This window comes from Oncorhynchus tshawytscha, linkage group LG06 (assembly GCF_018296145.1).
Source record: "Oncorhynchus tshawytscha isolate Ot180627B linkage group LG06, Otsh_v2.0, whole genome shotgun sequence".
Classification (NCBI taxonomy): Eukaryota; Metazoa; Chordata; class Actinopteri; order Salmoniformes; family Salmonidae; genus Oncorhynchus; species Oncorhynchus tshawytscha.
The window spans coordinates 60,067,045-60,088,093 of NC_056434.1; the positions used below are offsets into that span (position 1 = coordinate 60,067,045).

Genomic DNA, 21,049 nt, shown 5'->3' on the forward strand with positions numbered 1-21,049 from the left:
TCTTTGACCTCAATTTGGGGGAAACAGGAGTCTCATAAAATGTCTGTGTCCAGTTGCAGGGGGTCCATTTGAATTGAGAAAATTCTCCTTTATTAAAATAAATAATTTTTACTACATGGAGTAATCCAACCATGTGTACGCCACCATCTTGTCTATTTTAAGTCTTCTCTCATTGATCGAAAACAGAGCTCTGTCATCATGAAATGCAGAACTTTGGGGTGGACACCTCATTGGAGACAGCTGGGTGTTCACCCCAAAAGTTCTGCATGTCATGATGACAGAGACCTGTCTCGATCAATGAGAGAAGACTTGAAATAGACAAAATATCGGCAAAAGTATTTGGGTAAATCAAATTATCTGGTGTAACAATCTGTAGCTACAGTTCTCTGGACTTGTGTGTCTCTACACCTGAGAAACACTGAACTGTACTACACTGTTCATACATTTTTGGGGGTATGTTACTTTTACCATATAACATTCTTGTTGAATAACCAGTTTTCTTGAGTTAGTAAATAGTGTACACTCCCCTGTATTTGAGATTTTTCACAAATGAACATTTAGATTTCTGAATGTCTAGCATATGTTTGATGCTACAGAGCCCTGTACAGTTTATATACATCTATTCTTTAAATCCATAAAGGCAGACACATTTCAAAGATTGATAGAAAATATCCATATTTATTTTATGGTGGTCCTACATCAGAGCTCTTCAACCCAGTTTCTGGAGAGATACCGTACTGTAGGTTCACTCCAACCCTAATCTAGCACACCTGACTCTAATAATTAGCTGGTTGATAAGCTGATCCAGGTGAGTTACAACTGGGGTTGTAGTGAAAACCTACAGGAGGGTAGCTCTCCAGAAACAGGGTTGGAAACCCCTGCTCTACATGGACTTATTTTGAGACACAGGCAGCCCAATTCTGATATTTTTGCCACTAATTGGTCTTAATCACATCAGATCTTTTTCAGAACCGATCTGATTGGTGGAAATACCAATTAGTTAACAAACAAATATCAGAATTGTGCTGCATGTGTAAACGCAGACATAGTCCTATATCCAGCTTTGGTACATTGGCAATGATGTTCAGCATGGTGGGCTGGTGAAGCTGAGACTCTTTGTGCTTATGGCGAATGGTCTTGTCCTGTCTACGGTTAATGCCCAGCTGGATAAGACTTTGCAGAAAGTGGTGTAGAGCTTCTTAACCACCAAATGTTTGGTCCTCTTGCAGAATATTTGCTGGTACTACACGTCTCCTGGAAAGACATGGTTGTGGTGTTAGCATTGTGGAAGGGATGTAGGGCAACACGCCTTTGTTGGTAAAGGTGTCAACCGAATGGGACAGGCTAGAGTATTGTTTATGAACAATAAGGGGACATTGGGAGCTACTTTTGAGAGGATAAGTAACAAAGTGAATGGGCTGGGGGACTAAAGAAAGGTGTGAAAAGTCTTAGGGGGCTTTTCTTACACAGTATGAATTGTTGTGTATGGGAGATGGAGGAAAAATGACACCATAATCGCTCTCATACACAACAATACATTTACTGTCTAAGCACAACTAAAACCCCCTTCCTCATCTCAAAGTACTGTCTGTAAACCTCCCCCAGCACATTGACTTTGACAGATCATTCTTGTTAATTAGTAGCCCTTTGCAGGGGATTTCTGTAGACGTGTCTTTGCATTGTGTTTGGAGAATCTGAAGAGAGAAGAATGAGGTGGTTGTCATTACTGTTGTAGTCTGGATTTTATACCTTTCAGTGTCCGTTGCTGGTTTCTGTCCCACAATCTTGTTGTGCTCTATAACCGCAAGGTGTGTCCGGTCCCTCATGCTTGTGTACCCAAAATGCCGCCGCTTTGGGGTCTTTTTCAGCAGGGCACTGGAATGACTCCAAATAACCTGAGTTTAAAAAAAAGAAGAGGCATAATTGATGACATGGTCTGGAAGGGACTATGGTCCTCAGGCTACCTTTAACCACCTGTAACCCTATAACACAAACACTAACCATACAAACTCTACCCAATTCATGTTTATACCACGCTTACTGTAAATTGAGCTATCTTAGCCATCAGCTTGTAAATATTTTTTGCCAACTTACCTTCAACTTGTGCAGAGCTAAGGGTTGAAAGCGCATGTTGGTGGATTCTGTGGATTCACCTACAACAAAATACACAATACACAATTTAACCACCCAACTAATTGTATTGTTCTCTATTAGACTGGCTAGCTTAGCATAGCATCGACATTTCAATATTGTCAGCTTGCTATCTAGCATCGCAAGATTGCTAGCCAGCTGAGACTGGCTGAGAACCAACCACATTCATCATGGCTACCAACACACAAACAGAGTGAGTTAGCTATAGCGACAATTCCATTTTTTGTAACGGAGTGTTTTCCACACAAGTATCGAAAGGATTGCTACCAGATTGAGCTACTCTTATTTGCTAACATTAGCTAGCTTATGTTAACTAACGTCAGTCAAAGATAGAACGAACAAACATTTTTACTCTGCCGAAGGTAGTTACCAGTCCAGCAGTGACTACCATGGTATTGGCAAAATGTATTGAGTGTGTGTATACCAAAAAAGATAGCTACAGTGGGGAGAACAACTATTTGATTCACTGCCAATTTTGGAGGTTTTCCTAATTATAAAGCATGTAGAGGTCTGTAATTTTTTAATCATAGGTACACTTCAACTGTGAGAGACGGAATCTAAAACAAAAATCCAGAAAATCACATTGTATGATTTTTAAGTAATTAATTTGCATTTTATTGCATGACATAAGTATTTAATCACCCACCAACCAGTAAGAATCTCTCACAGTTGAAGTGTACCTATGATTAAAATTACAGACCTCTACATGCTTTGTAAGTAGGAAAACCTGCAAAATCGGCAGTGTATCAAATACTTGTTCTCCCCACTGTATATGATTTATCAGATGGCTTTCAGAGTTCAATACAGGACTGTAACATTAGCTAGTTAACCTACCTAGCTAGGCTAGCAAGCTAGCTAATATTAGTTTACCTCTAATCGAGAATCTTCCATTTGTTGTGACAGAAAACCTCTCAGCTGGAGTCGAAATGGATTCCCCATCAGTTCAGCCTAAAATCCCTCTGGTATTTTTTTTTTCACCGTAAGGTGCATCATTCTTAATAGCCACAAGCCACTGGCAGCATCTGGGGAAAGGTAGAACGGTGAAAGATAACTCATTTTCGTGCTTGTTTGTAATTAACACAGAACACCACAGAGGCATGATGACAAACGTTAGTAAAAAACAACAACATTGTAAACAAAAAAACTTCTGAGTACATACACAATGCCATCATCCAAGTTTGTGGGAATGCCCCATCTACCTTAGCGGGCGGTATCTACATTTGCTATGAATGCTGGACTTTGTGCTTCACTATGAGCAGACGAATACACAGGAAGTCAAAACTTTGCAATTCTACCAGTGAGATGAAAATATGCTAGTTCTAGCTTGTGGTTTGGATAATTGTGATATTTATGATAAAAATGTAATGTTATTAATATAGTAATGACTATATTCTGTGGCAGAGCCAGGGTGAAATTCCCCTTTAACTTTGAAACTTGGCCTCCCGAGTAGTGCAACGGTCTAAGGCACTGAATCGCAGTGCTAGCAGGTCCTGGTTCGATCCCAGGCTGTGTCGCAACCGCTGCGACCAGGAGAACGATGAGTGCACAATTTCCCCAGCGTCGTCCGGATTATGGGAGGGTTTGGCCGGCTGGAATGTCCTTGTCCCATCGCGCTCTAGAGACTTCTGTGGCTGGCCGGGTGCATGCACACTGACACGGTCGCCAGGTGTACGGTGTTTCCTCCAACACTTTGGTGCGGCTGGCTTCCGGGTTAAGCGAGCATTGTGTCAAGAAGCAGTGAGGCTTGGCATCCCAGCCGGAGGACGAACGACCTTCGCCTCTTCCGAGTCCATACGGGAGTTACGGCAATGGGACAAGACTGGTACTTCCAATTGGATATCACGAAATTGGGGAGAAAAAGGTGTTAAACATTTTTTACTTTCAAACTTGATTTTCTTTTTTTTTCATAACCTTTTACTGCAGAGGGCTAAATCAAGGTCACACAGAGTGATTCTTGGTAGTATTAAACAAATCTATTTTGTAACACAAGGATACACCTCAGACACATGGTTATGGGTTTAAAGAAATAAGACACTTGTACCATGTCAGATATTGTAACGGTTTTCGTTGGTGGAAGGAGAAGAGGACCAAAGCGCAGAGTGGTAAGTGTCCATGTTAAATTTATTCCATAACTGAACACTGAAACACAAAGTAAACAAAAGAACAACCGAAACAGTCCTGTCTGGTAGAGACAGAAAACAACTACCCACAACTCAAGTGGGAAAAACAGGCTGCCTATGTATGGTTCTCAATCAGAGACAACGATTGCCAGCGGCCTCTGATTGGGAACCATACCAGGCCAAACACATAGTGACATAAAAAAGGAACTACGGTCAGGACGTGACAGATGTAGACTTTAAATGTATACTATATTGAGTTTGCATCCCAATACTACACTTTATATACATCACAGAAGACTTAAATACAACAAAACTGTTTGACATGGAAACACCAGATTTTCGTTGTTAAAAAAAAAAACTTTATTAATGATGAAAAAGATGAATATCATTCCACCCATAAGGCCAAAGAGGGTGCTTTTAGTCATTGACTGAAGTAAAGGACTACGGCTTTCCTCATATTCAGTACGTAATTTACAGCTCAGAAAAGAAACACCACATATAAATATGTTTAACCATGTATTAAAGAACGAATAATGCAAATCTTGGCAACATAGGCTCTTCTCCTTCAGGGTAACTCCTTGCCCAAGCAAAGCATCCATATATAAACAAGCAGTGAGTGTGGTAAGCTATACCAATCCCCTAGCAGGAAAACATAACCTAATAGGTGGAGGTTAGGGTGGTAGTGGGAGCAAAATAAGTGAACATACTAGCAGTAGCATCACGTGGCAGCAGGAAGTGTGAGCAGAACGAGTCGACTTAATTGGACCACCAAGTAAGTTAGGAGTGATTGCTGCTAGCATCTAATTGGTGCAATCGCGGGCACTTGGGTTCCGCTTCATTTCAGAAAGGAGGAAAGACCACATAGAAATATGTTTAACCATTTATTAAAGAATGAATAATGCAAGTCTAGGCGATATGGGCTCTGCTCCTTCAGGGTAGCTCACTGCCCAAGCAAAGAGTCAATATATAAAACGACCTACAAGCAGTGAGCGTGGTAAGCGATACCAATACCCAAAATAGCACAACGATATGCCATACGACTATGTGTAGCTATGGCAGAAAGCACCCTTTAGATATCAAATAGACCAGCTAAAGTCACCCTACCATTACAAGACTGTATACTATGTGTGAATATTAACCATGTGTAGCTTGAGCTGTGCAACATATCTCTTATATTTCTCATACGACGCATGGTCAGTTACCCTCGCTTGTGTTCTTCCACACCGATCTCAACAAATCATTTCTGTATGGACCTCGCTTTGTGCACGGGAGCATTGTGATGGTGAAACAGGAAATGGCCTCCCCTAAACTGTTGCCACAGTTTGAAGCACAGAATCGTCTAGAATGCCATTCTATGTTGTAGCGTTAAGATTTCCTTCACTGGAACTAAGTGGCCTAGCCCGAACCATGAAAAACAGCCCAAGACCCTTTTCCGCTTCCACCAAACTATACAGTTGGGACTATGCATTCTGTCATGTAGCGTTCTCCTGGCATACGCCAAACCCAGATTCAACCATCGGACTGCCAGATGGTGAAGAATGATTCATCACTCCACAGAACACATTTCCACTGCTCCAGAGTCCAAGGCTGCAAGCTTTACACCACTCCAGCTGACGCTTGGCATTGCACATGGTGATCTTAGGCTTGTGAGCTTCATGAAAGTTTTGGCCATGGAAACCCATTTCATGAAGCTCCCGACAAACAGCACTTGTGCTGATGTTTCTTCCAGAGGCAGTTTTGACAAAACTTGTTGGAAAGGTTACAGTCACAGTAGTGAGTTTGCTGAGCTGTTGTTTCACCTAGATCTTGTTTCCACTTCAATGTTGAACAGAACATCACTTACAGTTGACATTAAAGAGGCAGGGATCTAGACGACTAATGTGTCATCTAGGGGTGTATGAGAGTATGGTTAACATGTGAGTGTCCATAATGCAGACAGAATTTAAGAGATCATGCAATATTAAGGGAAGGAACATTTAGTGTCTTTCAGACGGAAGAACCCATTAAAGCCATCGTACCTCTGGAAAGGCGTAATGTAAACCCAACAACGTTGACCTAACGAACTCAAACTTTAGCTACTGAGTGAAGAGGGATACTCTTGGAAATGCATGCTCATTGCTTCTCTATACGTAATGAAGAGTAGGCGGACAGATGGATTCCTGTGCAGACTGTACGCCGAAGGGTCATGACGCCCAATATGAACTGAATCTCTGCTATCGGACCATGATAAGAAGGGCCTCATTTGCTTGTCTGAATTTTGTAATAGAAAAGGCATCCCTGAAGACTATGAGAACCATTTAACAGAAATACAAAAATCATCCTGTGAGGGTTTGATCGCTGATGATGAACTACTAATGGCAATTAACTCTTCCAAACTGGTAAATCTCCTGGCTTCAATGGTATACCAATTGAGGGGTGCAAATAATATAATATTTGCTCACCTACAGTTGAAGTCGGAAGTTTACATACACTTAGGTTGGAATCATTAAAACTTGTTTTTTTAACCACTCCACACATTTCTTGTTAACAAACTATAGTTTTGGCAAGTTGGTTAGGACATCTACTTTGTTCATGACACAGGTAATTGTTCCAACAATTGTTTACAGACAGATTATTTCACTTGTAATTCACTAAATCACAATTCCAGTAGGTCAGAAGTTTACATACACTAAGTTGATTGTGCCTTTAAACAGCTTGGAAATTTACAGAAAATTATGTCATGGCTTTAGATGCTTCTGATAGGATAATTGACATCATTTGAGTCAATTGGAGGTGTACATGTGGAGATTTCAAGGCCTACCTTCAAACCCAGTGCCTCTTTGCTTGACATCATGGGAAAATCAAAAGACCTCAGAAAATAAATGGTAGACCTCCACAAGTCTAGTTCATCCTTGGGAGCAATTTCCAAATGCCTGAAGGTACCACGTTAATCTGAACAAACAATAGTACGCAAGTATAAGCACCATGGGACCACGCAGCCGTCATACCGCTCAGGAAGGAGACGCATTCTGTCTCCTAGAGATGAACGTACTTTGCTGCGAAAAGTGCAACTCAATCCCAGAACAACAGCAAAGGACCTTGTGAAGATGCTGGAGGAAACATGTACAAATGTATCTATATCCACAGTAAAACGAGTCCTATATCGACATAACCTGAAAGGCCGCTCAACAAGGAAGAAGCCCCTGCTCCAAAACTGCCATGAAAAAGCCAGACTACGGTTTGCAACTGCACATGGTGACAAAGATCATACTTTTTGGAGAAATGTCCTCTGGTCTGAAACAAAAATAGAACTGTTTGGCCATAATAACCATCGTTACATTTGGAGGAAAAAGGGGGAGGCTTGCAAGCCGAGGAACACCATCCCAACCGTGAAGCACTGGGGTGGCAGCATCATGTTGTGGGCCTGTTTTGCTGCAGGAGGGTCTGGTGCACTTCACAAAATAGATGGCATCATGAGGTAGGAAAATTTTGTGGATATATTGAAGCAACATCTCAAGACATCAGTCAGGAAGTTCAAGCTTGGTCGCAAATGGGTCTTCCAAATGGACAATGACCCAAAGTTGTCTAAAGTTGTGGCAAAATGGCTTAAGGACAACAAAAGTCAAGATATTGGAGTGGCCATCACAAAGCCCTGACTTCAATCCCATAGAAAATGGTGGGCAGAACTGAAAAAGCGTGTGCGAGCAAGGAGGCTCACAAACCTGACTCGGTTACACCAGCTCTGTCAGGAGGAATGGGCCAAAATTCACCCAACTTAATGTGGGAAGCTTGTGGAAGGCTACCAGAAATGTTTGACCCAAATTAAACAATTTAAAGGCAATGCTACCAAATACTAATTGAGTGTATGTAAACTTCTGACTCACTGTGAATGTGATGAATTAAATAAAATCTGAAATAAATAATTCTCTACTATTATTCTGACATTTCACATTCTTAAAATAAAGTGGTGATCTTAACTGACCTAAGACAGGGAATTTTTACTTGGATTAAGGTGTATGTAAACGTCTGACTTAAACTGTACTTACATTTTTCATTTGAACAGGGGGAACTATCAACAACCCAAAGAGAGGGACTGATTACATTACTACATTACATTACTAAGCCCTGTACACCTCAAAAACTGGAGACCCTTCACTTTGTGCTGTGCCACCCGTAATTCTGTCAAAATGTTTAACATTTAGAATGAAGAAAGTAATAAGCAAAATTACTCAAAGTGAACAGTCTGGCTTAACTGAAGTTCACTACATTGGTGACAATATTCGTTGTTTTATGGAAATGTTTAGGGTCCAACAAGGGGATCCAGTTTCACCTTTTTACTTTAAAACTTTTTTTCTCCCCAATTTTAATCTTGTCTCATGGCTGCAACTCCCCAACGGGCTCGGGTCAAGTCATGCGTACTCCAAAACATGACTCATCAAACCGCGCTTCTTAACACTTGCCCGCTTAACCCAGTTCACAGTTCACCTGACAACCGAGGTCAGCCGGCAGGAGTCACTGGAGCGCGATGAGCCAAGTAAAGCCCCCCAGCCAAACCCTCCCCTAACCCGGACAACGCTGGGCCAATTTTTCCCTATGGGACACCCAATCACGGCCGGTTGTGATACAGCCCAGGATCGAACCAGGGTGTGTAGTGACTGGGAGGGGTAGTAGGTCTGAGTATCAAGGGTGACATAGTGACGCCTCTAGCACTGCGATGCAGTGCCTTAGACCGCTGCGCCACTTGGGAGCCCCCGCCTTATTCATTCTTATTGGCTATCGAGAAGATGGCTGTTAGAATCAGGAACAATTCTAATGTAGTAGGTCTGAGCATCAAGGGTCTCATAACCAAAATGTCCATATATGCAGATGATACAACAATTATCAATAGATGCTCTTATTGGAGATTTGAATTACTTTCTTAAACCAAATTATGATAAATGCATTTTGAGAGTGGGTCCAACTATATTTGTCCCTGTTGTGTACCAATTAAGTGGAGCAACGGCCCAGTGGACATGCTTGGCATCCACATTCCAAAGCGAATGAAGGATCTTGTAAAGGAGAACTTTGATTTGAAACTAGCCAAGATTGATAACACTATTGCTGTGGAAAGGTAAAGCTTTGTATTTATATGGTAGAGTGACATTGATAAACACCTCAATTGTCTCTCAGTTCAGCTATCTCTTCCTGTCACTTCCATCGCCAGATAAGGTTTTCTTTAAGCAGTTTGAAGCCATGATCTTTCATGTTATAGGGGATGGTCAATCAGAAAAGGTCCAACGTAATCCGTACGACAATGGAAGGCTGAATTTTAGGAATATTGAATATTTAATCCATCTCTGAAAGCCTGAAAGCCAAAAACAATATGTAAGTACGAGTAAAATCTTAGAAAAGACAAACCCACTTCTCAATTCCAAAATATTTAATTGTATACAAATTAACTCTTTGCACTTTATTTGGTTCCTGCATGGTATCTTAATAGACATATCCCTATTCTTCAAAGAATCAATTAAAGCTTGGTTGCATTTTCAATATTGTCCCCCAGAAAAAAATCACAGATTTTCCAAGCCAAATCATGATTCATTTCAAATATACTGATTAATAAATACAAATGAAACAGAATGTGTTTCTGGAAAAGGGGATCTTATTTTGAAATTATATCATTGATAGTAATGGGTATTGTATTTTATCTGAAACACTGTGCATGATGTATGGGAACATTCTCTATGTGCAAATCATAATTACAATCAGTTACTGGCAGCAATTCCAACAATTATTTACAATGATGGCCTAGGAACAGTGGGTTAACTGCCTTGTTCAGGGGCAGAACGACAGATTTTTACCTTGTCAGCTCGGGGATTCGATCTAGCAACCTTTCAGCTGCCGCCCCAAAAGAAGATCAGTTTTATTTATAAAACAACCTTAGACTCCACTATCTTCAGTTGAAGATATTTTATAATGTTCTGGCAACTAACAACATGTTACAAATATGGGGCATCGAAGAGGATTTGTTACATATTTGCTGGTTTTGCCCCATAGTTGCAAACACTTGGGCAAAAGTACAAGAGTGGTTACTCCCTGTTTTACACAATTTTGTTTTCTCTCCATAAACAGTTATATTTGGTGACTTTAGGGACAGATGCAACCCAATATATGATCCCTTGATTCTGCTGGGGAAGGCTTTAATTTTTAAAACTCAGAAAACAAATATGTTAGTATTTGATTCTTTCAAAAATAACTGTCAAACACCATTATACACTAGAATGATTGATTGCAAAAGAAAGTGGGAGGTCTCAAGATTTTACTGATAATTGGGACCAAATAACACGTCAAGAGGGATGGTGCTGATTTCATATATACAGAACAAAAATATAAATGTAAAGTGTTGGTCCCATGTTTCATGAGCTGAAATAAAAGATCCCAGAAATGTTGTATACAAACAAAAATCTTATTTCACTCAAATTTTGTGCACATATTTGTTTATATACCTGTTGGTGAGCATTTCTCCTTTGACAAGATAATACACCTACCTGACAGGTGTGGCATATCAAGAAGCTGATTAAACAACACGATCATTATACAGGTGCATTTTGTGCACTCTAAAATGTGCAGTTTTGTCACACAACACAATGCTACAGATGTCTCAAGTTTTGATGAAGTGTGCAATTGGCATGCTGACTGCAGGAATATCCACCAGACCTGTTGCCAGATAATTTAATGTTAATTTCACTACCATAAGCCGCCTCCAACATTGTTTTAGAGAATTTGGCAGTACGTCCAACCTGCCTCACAACCGCAGACCACGTGTAGCCATGCCAGCCCAGGACCTCCACATCTGGCATCTTCATCCTCTGGGACTAGCCACTCAAACAGCTGATTTGTGGGAAGAAACTCATTGCTCCCAAGTGGGTAGCCCTTTTCCCTCCCAGGACCACCCATGACATACTTTTGTATACAGTATATAGTGTATCTGTGTACCAACATATGCATATCTGTATTCCCAGTCCAGTGAAATCCATAGATTAGGGTCTAATGAATTTATTTCAACTGACTGATTTCCCTGATCTGTAACTCCAGTAAAATCATTGAAATTGTTGCCTGTTGCATTTATATTTTTGTTCAGTATACAAAGGGAAGGGGCTCCTGATCGCCAGTCATATGACAATGCTAGTTGGTTTTTGTTTGTTGTTGTATTTATAGTTTATAGTAATTCCTGTTTATGTCCTTTTGTAGTTAGTTAGTGTAGTTGTTTGTACCATCTATGGGAGGAAGGATGTCACCGTTGCGCAGCATCTGAAACCTGGTCCCAACTGAGTCCGAATATTCATTGGCGACAACAACACCAGGCTCAAGAGCATCGAAGCTGTAAAACAGGAAGTAAGAAAACATATTTAGAAGAAATTACAACCTTGCATAACATCAATTCACCTCCCAAGTTTAGATGAGAAGAATAACCTCATACAATGCAATGAATATGATATTCACCTGAAGTGCTGGTACTGATCTGTGGCAGCGGCCTGAAGTACGGAGTCAGGTGTTGTTGCCAGCCATAGCTTTCCACCAGCACCGTACCATCCTCCAGTCCAACCAGTGGTGGGATGTTGACCAGTCACAGAGCTGTCCTTCACAACACCAGCAATCTCGAAAAAAGTGTTCACTCTGGTCTTTCTGACGTGCTGCTTGATGAGGCCGAAGAACCAGTTGGGAGCAAACTTCGTGTGGCCTGTGATCAGGAAGTCAAGGTCCAGACTGTGGTGGAGCTTGTGAATGATTGCCCAGGCACAATACCAGAGCACTAACTTGTTCCTCCACCGGTCTAATGTCCATTGCTCGGGTTTCTTGGCCCAAGCAAGTCTCTTCTTCTTATTGGTGTCCTTTAGTAGTGGTTTCTTTGCAGCAATTTGACCATGAAGGCCTGATTCACGTCTCCTCTGAACAGTTGATGTTGAGATGTGTCTGTTACTTGAACTCTGTGAATCATTTATTTGGGATGCTATTTCTGAGGCTGGTAACTCTAATGAACGTATCCTCTGCAGCAGAGGCGGTCCTCATGGAGCCAGTTAAATCATAGCGCCGGATGGTTTTAGCAACTGCACTTTCAAAGTTCTTGAAATTTTCTGGATTGACCCCCTTCATGTGTTAAGGTAATGATCGACTGTCGTTTCTCTTTGCTTATTTGAGCTGTTCTTGACATAATAGGGCTATCTTCTGTAAACCACCCCTACCTTGTCACAACACAACTGATTGGCTCAAATGCATTAACTTCTTAGTGATCCCTTCCCGCGCCAATTCCTTTAACAACACCCAGTGAAATAGCAGTGCGCCAAATTAAAAAACAGAAATACTCATAATAATAATTCATAAATCATACACGTGTTACACATGGGTTTAACGATTAACTTCTTGTTAATCCAGCCACAGTGTCAGATTTCAAAAAAGGCTTTACGGCGAAAGCAAACCATGCTATTATCTGAGGATAGCACCCCATCAAACATACACATGAAAATCATAATTGAACCCGCCAGGCACAACACAAAAGTCAGAAATAACATATAATGCATGCCTTACCTTTGAAGATCTTCTTCTGTTGGCACACCAATATGTCCATTAAACATCATAAATGGTCCTTTTGTTCGATATATTCTGTCGTTATATATCCAAAATGTCAACTTATTTGGCACGTATGATTCAGAAAATACACCGGTTCCAAATCCCGCAACATGACTATACATTATCTAATTAGTTACCTGTAAACTTGATCCAAACATTTGAAACAACTTTCCTAATCACACTTTAGGTATTTTTAAATGTAAATAATCGATCAAATTTAAGACGGAATAAACTGTGTTCAATAACGGAGGAAAACAAAGTGTAGCGTGCTTTCAGGTTGCGCACCTCAACCACAACAGTACACTTCACTCGACCCTTGTTCTGGACAGCCCTACTTCTCCATTTCTCAAAGGAAAAACATCAACCAATTTTTAAAGACTGTTGACATCTAGTGGAAGCGATAGGAACTGCAAGCAACTACCTTAGAATTCTAGATTTCCATTGAAAACCCATTGAAAAGAGAGTGACCTCAAAAATGTTTTTTCCTGGATTGTTTGTACTCTGGGTTTTGCCTGCCAAATAAGTTTTATTATACTCACAGACATCCTCCAAACAGTTTTAGAGTGTTTTCTATCTACTTTCTATCTACTAATAATATGTATCTCCTAGCCTCTGGGCCTGAGTAGCAGGCAGTTTACTTTGGGCACACTTTTCATCTGGATGTGAAAATAGTGCCACCTAGCCTTAAGAAGTTTTAAGAAGGAAAGAAATTCCACAAATTAACTTTTAAGAAGGCACGCCTGGTAATTGAAATGCATCATGAAGCTGGTTGAGGGAATGCCAAGAGTGTGCAAAGCTGTTATCAAGGCAAAGGGTGGCTACTTTGAAGAATCTAAAATCTAAAATATATGTTGATTTGTTTAACACTTTCTTGGTTACTACATGATTCCATATGTGTTATTTCATAGTTTTGATGTCTTTGCTATTATTCTACAATGTAGAAAATAGTCTAAATAAAGAAAAACCCTTGAATGAGTACTGTAGTTGTGTCCAAACCTTTGACTGGTACTCTATCACTCTATCACTCTATCTATGTCCTTAATCAGTATAAAGGAGGAAATATTGCTTACTTGTTGAGCAAAATCAAAGCAGTAATGCATCCTGATGTCTTTACTTGCTGGTTCAGTAGGGGCCCCCAGATACAACTGCAGGTCTTGACAGGTGGTCTTGCAGTCAGCAACCATCTTCTGGTAGACAGAATGCTCACTCTGAACAAGCAGGAGATGCTGCTCTTGCTTCTTCAGCTTGGCTGACTTAACAGCTTCTGGCAGATTGGCAGACCTGAAGACCTGATAGTTGTTCCTCTGGCACTGCCAGCACAGGTCTGTCCTGGGGTTAGTGCTTGAGATGTGGGGCAGCAATTTTCTCTGCAGATACCTGAAGGAAGACAGCCCAACTACACGTACCTCTGGAAAATACATAATAATGTGAGATCAATAAAAGTAGTGCCAATCATATTGGAGGTAAATTAAATAATCAAAACGTGTTGTTTATGCTTTACATACCAAGTGTTGTCATCAATTCCTTTAGAGACACCACACCCCTGCTTTTGTCACATGGGATGGCAGCAGCTTTCCACCGAAGTGATGTGTCCTGGGTGGTGTCCTGGTAATACTATTACATTATCCTCTGCGTAGTTGTTGAGGAAGTTCACAACTCGCTGCAAGTCCTCATGCTTCAGGTGCAACCTGTGCTTGCTTGGGCCAGCTCTCTTTTTGATGGGAGGCATTAGATCATTCTCCTTGTATGACTGGTGGAGTACAGTCAGGCGTGTTCTACTGATGCTGAAAGACAAATTCCAGATACAAATATTTTAGCATTATTATACAATAGATAAACATATTCACCATCAGACACACCTGGCTAACTTGATGGGTCATGCAATCATCTGGCAAAGTGGAGTCTTTTGTTTAGACATGCTAGCTAAACAATGAACCATACTCCCAATCCATAGAGTACTAGCAATAAAAAAACGATTGTCATAGCTAGCTAAAGTTAACCAAATAGGTTCAATGTTAGCTAGCTAACATTAGGCTATAACTAGCAATGCAAATGTCATTCTGAGATAATATTACTACATTACTACACGTAATGTTAGCTAGCGAGCCAGGCATCTAATGTTAGCTAGCTATCTAACAGTAAACTTTAACTTGGGGTCTTTTGTTTAAACATGTAGATAGCTAGCTAAACAATGAACCGTAATCCCAATCCATAAAGTACTATCAAAACAAACAGAGTGTCACAGCTAGCTAAAATTAATCAAATAGGTTCAATTTTAGATAGTTAGCTAGCTAACATTAGGCTATAACTACCAATGCAAATGGATTTCTGAGATAACATTACTACACAGATCATACAATGTTAACTAGCGAGCCAGCGATCTAACATCAGCTAGCTAGCTAACAGTAAGCTTTAACTTGCAATGAAAACAACTTTCTGACAAAATTAGAAATGTATAATATCTGAAACTGTAGCTAGACTCTTACCCGTATACATGGATCAACGCTTCACGGCAGACTGCAACCCCTTTCATTAAATAAGATGTCCTGTCATGTGTCGTTTCCGTTTTGTTTGTACAGCTTGCTTTGCCCATTGTGTCAAGTCACTCTGGTTCACACTGACCGTGTGCAATGCCATAAGAATCATCAGATCTTTCTCCCTCTCTATTATGGATGCCATGGTTGCCCTTAGTTTGAAGATGTATTCCGGAGACAGGTGTTTTATACAACAGCCTTCTGTGTTTTCTTTTCGACTCCCTCTGCATTTGCAATCAAACGCCAGAATTCTATTCATCTCCTTATCATACTCTGCTTCTACCAGACATTACACTGATTTCAAATATCGATCAACTTCTTCCATGACAACAACACTGTTGATGACCGTTTCTTCCCCATCACTGTCATCAATAAAAATGTTTTTACCTAAATCAGGGATTTCCTCATCATCTGATTCATTTTCAGAGTCAGAGAGAGTCAGCATGGCACGATCTTCCTCCAGAAAGTAGTCCATCACAACTTTTTACTAGTGACTTTGTCGATAGGGCCTGATAAATTCAGGGCAGTAGCAACACATTTGCAGTTCTCCATGGCTAACATTCTATATTTTAAAAAAACTGCAGTAGAAAGGATTGTCTACACATAACGAACAGCTCATTTTATAGGCAGAAGACACTACACGGCAGACCAATCCGAAACTCATCTCTCGGCATGTCCAGCCCAATCATTATCTCAGCCAATCATTGCTAGCGGGAAGGTTCCTGTCTTTTTCTGTTCACTAAACCAACTAGGCTCGTAATTTAACAACTTTATTCGTATTTACAAGTTTGTTTCTGCCAAAAAATACATTTTGATAACACATTTAAATAAACGTTCAAATGCCTCTCCTTTGAAGTCGTGACTCGCAACATACGCCTAGTTTCCTGAAACTAGTCACATTTACATAAGTATTCAGCCCCTTTGATATGAGACTCTGAATTGAGTTCATGTGCATCCTGTTTCCATTGATCATCCTTAAGGTATTGTCCGTAGAGCTCCAAGACAGGATTGTGTCGAGGCACAGATCTGGGGAAGGGTACCACAAATGTTCTGCAGCATTGAAGGTCCCCAAGAACACAGTGCCCTCCATCATTCTTAAATGGAAGAAGTTTGGAACCACCCAAACTCTTCCTAGAGCTGGTCGCCAGGCCAAACTGAGCAATCAGGGGAGAAGGACCTTTGTCAGGAAGGTGACTAAGAATCCGATGGTCACTCTGACAGAGCTCCAGAGTTCCTCTGTGGAGATGGGAGAACCTTCCATAAGGAAAAGCATCTCTGCAGCACTCCACCAATCAGGCCTTTATGGTAGAGTGGCAAGACGGAAGCCATTCCTCAGAATAAGGCACATGACAGCCCGCTTGGAGTTTGCCAAAAGACACCTAAAGGAGAGATCCTTGATGAAAACCTGCTCCAGAGCACTCAGGACCTCAGACTGGTGCGAAGGTTCACATTCCAACAGTACAACGACCCTAAGCATACAGCCAAGACAACACAGGATGGGTTCGGGACAGGTCTCTGAATGTCCTTGAGTGGCCCGGCCAGAGCCTGGACTTGAACCCGATCGATCAATCATCTCTGGAGGGACCTGAAAATAGCTGTGCAGCGACTCTCCCCATCCAACCTGACAGAGCTTGAGAGGAACTGCAGAGAAGAATTTGAGAAACTCTCCAAATACAGCTGTGCCAAGCTTGTAGTGTCATAGCCAAGAAGGCTCGAAGCTGTAATCGCTGCCAAATGTGTTTCAACAAAGTACTGAGTAAAGAATTTGAATACTTATGTAAATGTGATGTTTAATTTCATTCTTCTTTTTTTTGCTAACATTTTTAGAAACCTGTTTTGCTTTGTCATTATGGGGTATTGTGTGTAGATTAATGAGGGGGAAAAACTATTTAATCCATTTTAGTATAAGGCTGTAACGTAACAAAATGTGGAACATGTTAAAGGGTCTGAATACTTTCCGAATGCACTGTAAATAGCATAAATAGCCTTCTGTCCTACTGATACTGACTAGCAGTATCTGATGCATCTGCAGGATGCAAAGTGTACACAGTGAGAGTGACATGATAATCTAAAACCTAGACCTATTGTCTACCTGAGCTAAAGGCTTATGTCTTACGGTATATGCCAGTTAGCCATGAGAGATGAATAGATGATGAGAGAAATAGACCCCATAGATTACTAGAAAAAGCCTGCAAATGAGTTTCTGAAATAGATCTCTACCTGATGTTTCCATTAGAGGCAATGAACACTTGATCGCCAACAGCTGATTGCCATGTGGGTGTTTAGCAAGCCCACCGCATGCTAGGTAATGCTAACATCAACAGCCCATCCAAGCTATACTGAGCGTTGATTGGTCATCGCACGACTATACAGGGTCAGCTTCTCCACTAAGGTCCAAGGTGATAACTTGAAATCTGAGGGAAAAGGGTTAGGGTTATGACAATGGTTAAGCAGTAGTAATCAATTCAATATGTACTTCTGTAAATACACTGAAAGAAAACGGTCAATATTAGGGGACATCTTTATCTATATATTACCAGATATCTGACATTTTATTAGATATAAGGAGTAGACATGCTCCAGATACACATGTCCTTCATTTCATATACGGAGCTAGGATATTCTCTGTTATGGGACAGTTTCTACATGCATCCAATCTGGACCTCCGAAATCTACCTGCTACCGTATGAGTCCAGAGCTATATCTGGGGTATACGTTCAAGACACACACCTGTAGAATATTCTCACTCCGAAAAGGGTGTGTCACCATGCTGACATACAGTGCCTTGCGAAAGTATTCGGCCCCCTTGAACTTTGCGAACTTTTGCCACATTTCAGGCTTCAAACATAAAGATATAAAACTGTCTTTTTTTGTGAAGAATCAACAACAAGTGGGACACAATCATGAAGTGGAACGACATTTATTGGATATTTCAAACTTTTTAACAAATCAAAAACTGAAAAATTGGGCGTGCAAAATTAAGTTAATACTTTGTAGCGCCACCTTTTGCTGCGATTACAGCTGTAATATATCTCTATCAGTTTTGCACATCGAGAGACTGAAATTTTTACCCATTCCTCCTTGCAAAACAGCTCGAGCTCAGTGAGGTTGGATGGAGAGCATTTGTGAACAGCAGTTTTCAGTTCTTTCCACAGATTCTCGATTGGATTCAGGTCTGGACTTTGACTTGGACATTCTAACACCTGGATATGTTTATTTTTGAACCATTCCATTGTAGATTTTGCTTTATGTTTTGGATCATTGTCTTGTTGGAAGACACATCTCCATCCCAGTCTCAGGTCTTTTGCAGACTCCATCAGGTTTTCTTCCAGAATGGTCCTGTATTTGGCTCCATCCATCTTCCCATCAATTTTACCATCTTCCCTGTCCCTGCTGAAGAAAAGCAGGCCCAAACCATGATGCTGCCACCACCATGTTTGACAGTGGGGATGTTGTGTTCAGGGTGATGAGCTGTGTTGCTTTTATGCCAAACATAACGTTTTGCATTGTTGCGAAAAAGTTCAATTTGGTTTCATCTGACCAGAGCACCTTCTTCCACATGTTTGGTGTGTCTCCCAGGTGGCTTGTGGCAAACTTTAAACAACACTTTTTATGGATATCTTTAAGAAATGGCTTTCTTCTTGCCGCTCTTCCAAAAAGGCCAGATTTGTGCAATATACGACTGATTGTTGTCCTATGGACAGAGTATCCCACCTCAGCTGTAGATCTCTGCAGTTCATCCAGAGTGATCATGGGCCTCTTGGCTGCATCTCTGATCAGTCTTCTCCTTGTATGAGCTGAAAGTTTAGAGGGACGGCCAAAATTTGCAGTGGTCTGATACTCCTTCCATTTCAATATTATCGCTTGCACAGTGCTCCTTGGGATGTTTAAAGCTTGGGAAATCATTTTGTATCCACTCCGGCTTTAAACTTCTTCACAACAGTATCTCGGACCTGCCTGGTGTGTTCCTTGTTCTTCATGATGCTCTCTGCGCTTTTAACGGACCTCTGAGACTATCACAGTGCAGGTGCATTTATACGGAGACTTGATTACACACAGGTGGATTGTATTTATCATCATTAGTCATTTAGGTCAACATTGGATCATTCAGAGATCCTCACTGAACTTCTGGAGAGAGTTTGCTGCACTGAAAGTAAAGGGGCTGAATCATTTTGCACGCCCAATTTTTCAGTTTTTGATTTGTTAAAAAAGTTTGAAATATCCAATAAATGTCGTTCCACTTCATGATTGTGTCCCACTTGTTGTTGATTCTTCACAAAAAATACAGTTTTATATCTTTATGTTTGAAGCCTGAAATGTGGCAAAAGGTCGCAAAGTTCAAGGGGGCCGAATACTTTCGCAAGGCACTGTATCTAAGCCAATTTACTCAGGCATGAACGAATCCACATATTTTCAGAAATGTATCATAGTCCTTAGTTGATCATTTATCTCTCCGTATAAAAATGTATATATTTCACTAAAAATCCTTACCTTTGTATATATAGTGTATCATGTATGTGGACACTCCTTCAAATTAGTGGATTCGGCTATTTCAGCCACACCCGTTGCTGACAGGTGTATAAAATTGAGCGCACAGCCATGCAATCTCCATAGACAAACATTGGAAGTAGAATTGCTCGTACTGAAGAGCTCAGTGACTTTCAATGTGGCACCGTCATAGGATGACACCTTTCCAACAAGCCCCGGTCAACTCTAAGTGCTGTTATTGTGCAGTGGAAACGTCTAGGAGCAACAACGGCTGGTAGGCCACACAGAACGGGCCCGCCGAGTGCTGAAGCACATAGCTCGTAAAAATAGTCTGTCCTCAGTTGCAACACTCACTCTCGAGTCCAAACTGCCGCTGGAAGCAACGTCATCACAAGAACTGTTCTTTGGGAGCATCATGCAATGGGTTTCCAAGCCTAAGATCACCTAAGATCATGCAATGCCAAGCGTTGGCTGGAGTGGTGTAAAGCTCGCCGCCATTGGACTCTGGGTTTGGCGGATGCCAGGAGAACACTATCTGCCTGAATGCATAGTGCCAACTGTAACCTTTGGTGGATGAGGAATAATGGTCTGGGGCTTTTTTTCATGGTTCGGGCTAGGCCCCTTAGTACCAGTGAACGGAAATCTTAACACTAAAGCGTACAATGACATTCTAGACGATTCTGTGCTTCCAACTTTGTGGCAGCAGTTTGGGGAAGGCCCTTTCCTGTTTCAGCATGACAATGCCCCCGTGCACAAAGCAAGGTCCACACAGAAATGGTTTGTCAAGATTGGCGTGGAAGAACTTGACTGGCATGCACAGAGCCCTGACCTCAACCCCATCGAATACCTTTGGGATGAATTGGTACGCCGACTGCGAACCAGGCGTAATTACCCAACATTAGTGCCCAACCTCACTCATGCTCTTGTGGCTGAATGGAAGCAAGTCCCCGCAGTAATGTTCCAACATCTAGTGGAAATCCTTCCCAAAAGAGTGGAGGTTGGTTATAGCAGCAAAGGGGGGACCAACTCCATATTAATGTCCATGATTTTGGTATGAGATGTTTGATGAGCAAGTGTCCACACTCTGTCATGTAATGTACAGTATGTGAATCATAGATATTTAATTATTTTGTCCTTGTATGTCTAATAAAAAATGGGCTAAATCCGACA

At 41.1% G+C, this 21,049-nt stretch overlaps 1 protein-coding gene and 1 long non-coding RNA gene across 5 annotated transcripts in view; one reads left to right on the forward strand and one right to left on the reverse strand.

Moving 5' to 3' along the window:
• The window catches only part of fam83ha (family with sequence similarity 83 member Ha), a 49,706-nt gene that overhangs the window by 21,140 nt on the left and 7,517 nt on the right, over positions 1–21,049 (forward strand). The gene's annotated exons all lie outside the window — the stretch shown is intronic.
• On the reverse strand, positions 325–12,066 carry LOC112252785. Its single transcript, XR_002953891.2, has 5 exons — positions 11,504–12,066; positions 3,022–3,173; positions 2,095–2,153; positions 1,750–1,895; positions 325–1,254 (listed from the first exon to the last, which is right to left on the reverse strand). It is a non-coding gene; the product is annotated as an uncharacterized LOC112252785 (long non-coding RNA).